Source organism: Centruroides sculpturatus, unplaced genomic scaffold, assembly GCF_000671375.1.
Source record: "Centruroides sculpturatus isolate CEXI.00-Female unplaced genomic scaffold, Cexi_2.0 scaffold854, whole genome shotgun sequence".
Classification (NCBI taxonomy): domain Eukaryota; kingdom Metazoa; phylum Arthropoda; class Arachnida; order Scorpiones; family Buthidae; genus Centruroides; species Centruroides sculpturatus.
The window spans coordinates 312028-319992 of NW_019385409.1; the positions used below are offsets into that span (position 1 = coordinate 312028).

The 7965-nt window shown below is 29.5% G+C and overlaps 1 long non-coding RNA gene across 1 annotated transcript; it reads right to left on the reverse strand.

The window, feature by feature from the left end:
- Nucleotides 1–2765: 2765 nt before the first annotated feature.
- Nucleotides 2766–7453, reverse strand: LOC111638642. The gene is made up of 4 exons (XR_002758907.1): nt 7406–7453; nt 3066–3121; nt 2912–2980; nt 2766–2836 (listed from the first exon to the last, which is right to left on the reverse strand). It is a non-coding gene; the product is annotated as an uncharacterized LOC111638642 (long non-coding RNA).
- Between the last annotated feature and the right edge of the window lie 512 nt (nt 7454–7965).

Here is a 7965-nt window from a genome sequence, read left to right on the forward strand (position 1 = left end):
ACTGTGGCAAAAAGCTTAATTTTGAAGGTAGGAATGTGTTTTATAAAAAAAAATAAAAAAAATAAACTGTAAATGCTAATAACGAGTAAAATCGTCAATCCTCCTCGAGATATGACACACGACCCCATTATCTCCCCATCTCTTCGACCTTTAACCACCAAAATTTAATAGCATCAATCTTCCCAATACACGATCATCCTTGAAAATTTCAGAAATTTTCGACAACAAGAACAGGAGTTATTAAGTTTCAAAGAGAGAGATAGAACTTCATTAATTATACTCACTATCCATAATAATTTACATTTAAGCGTTTCAGTTCAATATAGAATCCTTAGTAGAGTTTATACACAAATATTTTTTTATATATTTAAATATGTACAACTTATATTTAGGTTCCAAAATCCAATAGATCTTTGGAGTTCCTGTCGGAACTTTAAGCGCAATACTTTAAGCCAGGGATATATAGTAAAATTTAAACATTTTTAGTAGCTTAACACTTATGTTAGGTATAGTATTTCTTACATCCTACAGATATCCAATGGTTTAACCATGCACAATTTATTAATCTTTGGATATTTGTTGGCTGTTATACTATACCTGACATAAAGGATTATAGAGTTAAAATAATATGAATACAGCTACCCTATTTACGGAAAGTACAGGGTTAAACGTTTTTATTAAAATACTTGTTCAATACATAATTTAATTAAAGATACGATTAAAAAAAATTTATAAAATTCTCTTTAAAATATGGAAATAACGAGGATTTTACAGTACAAGCTAAGATTCAGGAAACAATAAATATCTGGATACCTTTTCACATTAAAAACTGTAAAGATCAGTTATGTTATATCTCTACTATACGAAGAGCTAAAACTGGAAATATTGCCAATAAGATATTTTATAATTATATAAATTTGGCTAATATTTAAATGCCATGTAGAGTTACGCCTATCTAATTATATTATGTAATTATTTAATTACTTTAGATGTTGGTAGGTATTGGAGAATTTTCACTCGCATCACGTAATACGATTTAATGTATATAAAATTTTAATAGACGTGATATAAAATGTAATAAACGAGAAACTAATTTTAATCAATATTTTCATTTAAGCAATAAGATCACTCTTAGTAAATTGCATTAATATTTGTTTAATTAATGAAGAATTAAAGTTAATAATTTGTTAATGTTGATCGATCAATTATTAAGAAATATATAAAATTTTTATCTTAGAATGCTTATACAGTACTTACGTCTTAAGCTATAATTATAAATAATTTTTTTTATTGTTTATTGTTTAATATTACTTTAAATACCTTTAATACTATATAATTTGTCTATTGTGTATATAATTTTTCTCAATTTTTGTAATTATATATGCAATTTTAATATTATGTAAAGTTAATTAAATGATTGATTATTAAACGTGACGCAACGAGATATTAATATTATGAGATCGATCACAATCATGCTTATTACAAGCAGATCTGGTCCTCAGTAGGATCGATCAGCGTGGATAAGGAATGAAGAATACTGTACTTTATATTATTGAGCTTCTCTTTTTGATATTGGAAATAGGCAAAGAATAGTCAATTCTTTACAAATTTTAAATATTAAATCATAATTATTTTTACTGTGTTATATTCTTGTTATGCTTTTCGTAATGTACAGTACATCTCACAAGTTCTCAGTGGAAGAGTATCGAGGTATGTCTTTCATAAGTATTTCACTTAAGATTTTAGTTAAATCTGCACGAAATTAAACATATAACATTTTTAAAAGTAAATTTAAGCATTGCCATTTATTTAAGATAATATAATTAATATAATATGTTAAATAATTACGTTATTTGCATTCGTTATCCTGGGGCATGCTGGACTGTATCAATACCAAAAGATGTGATACTACGCCACTTATTAGCTGAAAATAAAATTAATATACGTATTTTATTATAGTAAATAATATATATATATTATTATACTAAATAAATTAAGAGAAATAAAATTGAAATAAAAAGAAATATCACAATTTTTACGATGCATAACCGACAGTAATAAAATGAATGAAATCTGATATAGATTCTATTTGATTTTCTATTGAATCCCAAATGCTATTAATAATATATATTACTTCAATTATTTTGATATTTTGCTTATACACAGTGGTTATAATTNCAGATGCAGTTTTTTTTTTCCTTTTTGCGGGAAATCGAACATATTTTTAGACCCATCTAAAAATTCTCTAATTAGTCCGGAAACAATGGGACCTAATTCTTGCATTCTGTGAAAACGGGTAAGGTTGACTGTAACGTAATAATCTTAATCTTAGTTATCGTTACTTTTGCCCGAGCAACGCCGGGCCTACCTGCTAGTATATATATAATTGGGTAGCAATTTGAAAAGACTGTAGATCTATAAATTCCCACCATCGTCCGTCCATCCGTCTGTCTATCCTTAATCTCGAGAAGATACATGAAAGTCAAGGCCAGATATGGAACGCTTAGGGGTAGAAGTCCCTGATTAACTATATACGAACTTCCGGTCTAGATCACGTGATTTCAATTCAAAAAGTTTCCCCTGAACGGAGTTACATAGATGACTGGCATGACTCTATTATGATGTACAGGGGCAAGCCACTACTAATTTGAGGTGGAGAACATATATTTTAAATTAAATAAATTAAAAATATGATTAAAAATTGTAGCCCGGCATTGTGACAATGTCATAATAATTTTTGTTCGTATAGCTTTCGTATTCGGAGTGTAATATTAATGACTCCACCACACGTAAAACAAATCTTTTGCCCACTCATGGACTTCATGATATTGTGTATCTAAAAAAAAATAATAAAAATATAAAATTTAATATTCTAAAATACCATAATTTAAGCTTATTTATAACTACTTACCTTCTGTTCTAAAGTCTCATCACTGACGAAAAGATAAAGGTTATAAATGATATCGTAAGGACGATAAGCCTTTAAAACATATATATAAATTTATTAATGTAGATTTAATAAATATTTCTATTGTTTAATTTATGAATAACTTATTTCTACTCACTTCGATCGAGAGATTCGAAAGATAAAATCCAAAAATGACAATAACTCCGACCATTGCTAAAGAAACATTGAAGAGAAAAAATCTTAATAAATCATGAGGTTCAGTAAAGAGTAATAAGTAAACTACCAGACATTGCTCGGGTATGAAAGCAATTATAGTAGTAGAAACTATAAAGCGAAAGTATCTATTTGTGTCCTTCATCATCTTCAATAAATATTTTTGACGTGTTTCGTAATGATTCAATACAAGATGTATATCTTTAGAGGATTCTGTTAACCAGAAATGATCTCTAATGCTCTTAAATCTCATTCCAACATTAGTACATATGATGACCCAGTAAACGAATATTGAATAAAACCCGCCGAAACTTACAGAACTCACAATTAATACAACTAAAGTACACATAAAATCAATTGCAGGTCTTTTAACAGTAACATAGTAAAATCGTCCTAGAAAATAACTTACTACTAAAAAAATTTGAGCCAGGAAAAAAGCGAAATACCACAAATAAAGAGCTATAAGTTGCCTTTTTAAAAGTCTTCGTACAAATGATTCGTTTTTAATTGAAGTTATCCTCCAATAAGAGGTCATACGTGATAAGAAATTATCAGTTCTACAACGGTTTGTAATTTGCACAAGAGCACAGGAATATAAACAAAATATTCCGAATATAAAATAGTAACCAAAAGCACCGTCACCTAATATAAGTGGTAAACTACATAGAGTTTCTGCATTGTTTTCTTTAAAGAAAGTTAAAGTAATGATTACGATACCAGATATTATCAAAGAAACACATAATATCTTTCTGTATATCTTCAGAAATTTTCCATCGTCTTCTCTGGAAACTATAACACCAAATAATAGAACGATCTTCCTGGTAGGTAGAAGTAAACACTCGAAATGATCACACGCAGAATCATTAAGTAATATTCTACGAAAGTAGCTTCTTAATGATCGAAACTTTATCAATTTCATTTTCATCATACTTACTTTACATGTTTACTAATTCTTAGAAAGTTCTAAAACATCATACGTGTAAAATATATACACTTATATAACTGTTTTTAATGGCGATTTCCGCATTTAACGATAAACTTATAATAATGGTAGGTCATCTATAATTTCATATCAACATTATTGATTAAAAATTAATCAATAATGTTGAAAATATTGATTTTATTTTTAAAAAAACTCGATATAATTGGCTACCGATGAGTGTTATCGATAAAAAATTTATAATAAAGTAAAATTAATGCACAAGTGAAATTTATTATTGTATTTTATCAAAGAAAAGTGGTGATATATATCTATATATATAATCGAGACGAGTTGATAATAATAATAATAATAATAAGCGCAGAGCCCAAACGGCTAGGAGTTGAAAGTTGAAATTTGGTACACAGTTAGGGTACGTTACGAGAACGCACACTAAGAAGAGATTTTTCGAAATTCCTCCTCACGGGGGAGAGGGACAGGATTAAGGCTTAACACTTCCATCAACAACGGAAGTTTAAGTAACAATGGAAGTGTCAACAATGGAAGTGTTACGTAACAATGGAATTGTTAAGAGAAAGCGACTTCAAGATGCAGATGCAGTTTTTTTTTTCCTTTTTGCGGGAAATCGAACATATTTTTAGACCCATCTAAAAATTCTCTAATTAGTCCGGAAACAATGGGACCTAATTCTTGCATTCTGTGAAAACGGGTAAGGTTGACTGTAACGTAATAATCTTAATCTTAGTTATCGTTACTTTTGCCCGAGCAACGCCGGGCCTACCTGCTAGTATATATATAATTGGGTAGCAATTTGAAAAGACTGTAGATCTATAAATTCCCACCATCGTCCGTCCATCCGTCTGTCTATCCTTAATCTCGAGAAGATACATGAAAGTCAAGGCCAGATATGGAACGCTTAGGGGTAGAAGTCCCTGATTAACTATATACGAACTTCCGGTCTAGATCACGTGATTTCAATTCAAAAAGTTTCCCCTGAACGGAGTTACATAGATGACTGGCATGACTCTATTATGATGTACAGGGGCAAGCCACTACTAATTTGAGGTGGAGAACATATATTTTAAATTAAATAAATTAAAAATATGATTAAAAATTGTAGCCCGGCATTGTGACAATGTCATAATAATTTTTGTTCGTATAGCTTTCGTATTCGGAGTCAACTTCATGGGACCCTAAATGCTGGAATGTTAGATTCTCAGCACGTTGAAAGGTCCCTACCTCATTTATAATTTGCACAGGGCTGATGCAGGACATTTTTTGCTATATACAGTACCAATCCCATATATTTACGAAGCCTGTATTGAACATAGCTTATATAAATTAAGTATTTTAAAGTTTTAACATGTATATAAGCATATAACAATATTAATAAACAGTTAAAACTTGGACTAGAAATTATCTCCACTTTTCATTATCGTGATCTCTAACAACGTAATTAAATTTTCTTTCCGTTTTCTAAAATAAACATTTATAAATTTAATAAAATTAAAATAACATATAATAATAAGAAGAAGAATTAAGGATAAATTATTTTTGTATGATAATTTATGCGTTACCAAGGTTACACCAACCATCATTAATCGATTAATCATTAAAATTATCGATTATTTAGAAATGTTTTCATATTAATTTCAAGTCGATCACGATTTATAAATGTTCAGCAGGAAACAGGCAAGTTTCTATAAATACAACACTTGTATATATTATTTACATTTTTAATTTTATTCGAATATGTAAGCTATAGTAACGTTAATTAAATTTTCTAACAAATAGCATATTTAGCTTAATTTAAATTAATGATCATTATCATTACTACTACATTTGTTGCTAATTAGATTTAAGAGTTTCAAAACGTAACATTGATTATAATTATAATTTAATTTAGATTAATTTTTTCATAAATTAAATTTTGTATTAGGTTAAAAAAAAAATGCAATAATGTATTTATTGTCGTTCCTTAATATTAAAAAAAAGAAAATGATAATGGAGAATAAAATGAGGCTTAGATCAGTCACAAATGTGAAGAACTCTATAACTTATTGGGCTGCAATTTTCAAAAATTATAGATCTATAAATTTCCATTAGTGTCCATTGTCTGTGTGTCCTTCCTTAATCTCGAGAACGGAGATAGATAGATGAAAGCTTGAGCTTGTGGCTATGGTGGCTTGAAGCTTGAGCTATGTAAAGCTTGATTTAAAAAATATTTTGAATTAAATTAGTTCTAAAATTTTCTCTTGAACGTAATTAGATAGATGACCAGCATGGCTTCATTGTTAACAGGAAAAGAATGATGTACAGAGGCAAGACAAAGCATTGTGACGAATAATTGCAGCCCGGAATTGTTATGATGTCACAATAAATAATTAATATTGTGTTTTAGAATGCGTTTATTTTAATTTTATTCATATATTAGCTACAAGTACCCGCTTCACTGGGTTTTTATTTGTTCGTACAAAAGAAGTGCAGACGCAACCACCTTAGTGCACGATGGGAGACTTGTGGTTACTACCACACACAAACACCATTGATGTGCGATGTGTAGTTTTGGCTGCAGATTGAAATATAGGCACACACATGTCCATTTTTATATATATATATACAAGGCGAGGAATACAAAATCCTTAATTTTATAGATATTAGAACACCACAAGGAGGGTGATAAATGTCGTCCATTGATAGACATTAAGAACTCCATTTTAAACGATTTAGAATTATTTATGAGATAGATTACGTGACTTACCTCATTCTAATTTCACTATTAAAAATGCAGATGAGCTAATAAGTAAAATGGCTAATATAAATTTTAAATCATCATTTAGATTCTTAAGTCTTGACATTGTTTCAATGTGCCCGTCAATAAAAATGGAGCAAAATAGTTTAAAGAATTTAGTAGAAACGTGGTTAAAAAATCTAATAAACAATTGTTATTTTGATAACTATTTTAAACTCGGTAAAAAGAATTTTTAGGCAGATTGAAGGTATGAGTATGGCAACGATTATAGGTCCAAAGCTTGCTGAATTATCTATGTTAGATCTAGACCGAGCTAAAAAAATAAAAATAGTCATCAAAATCAGCTAACTCGTACTACGTACTCGTAACACTTCCATTCTTAACACTTTCATTGTTAACACTTCCATTGTTACACATTTTACAAGTCAACCGCTTTGAACCCCATATCTGTCACACCCTTATAGCTATCGAGACGCAACCATGATAGTGTACAGTACGATGGGAGACTTGGGGCTACTGCCACACACCGGCTTGTGAAAGACGAGAGACCAGAGACAGTGACCAGAATATGGCCCCAGATTTCTTTGCTTACCAAAATAATCATTGTCTTAAATCAATTTAGTATTGTTTAGTCTTTTATGTAAAAGAACGTTGAATCAGTTTTTAAACAAAAAAACAACACAAAATAATTACTTAGTCATTAACTACTTTATAATTGCTGAGAAATCATTATTGAAAGATACATAAACGTTTTTCAGCCTATTTTATAATCCATCTGCAGATACTACCATTTTAGAATATCCTGATTTTAGAATAGGATAACATATTCGAATGTTTACATTTAAATATATTTGAATTTAATCCATTAATACAAAGGTAAGGTGTAAAATCTGCTTCCGAAAAGATATACATAATATAAAGATGAAACGAAACAAATATCTATATTATATATATAAAAATGGACATGTATGTCCCTATATTTCACTTTTTCGCAAAAACTACACATCGCACGTGAATGGTGTTTGTATGTGGTAGTAGCCCCAAGTCTCCATTCGTGCATAGGGGTGGTTGCGTCTCGATAGCTATAAGGGTGCGGGAGATATGGGCTTGAAAGTGGTTGAAAGTGGCTTTCTATTTCGAATGTTTTGTTCG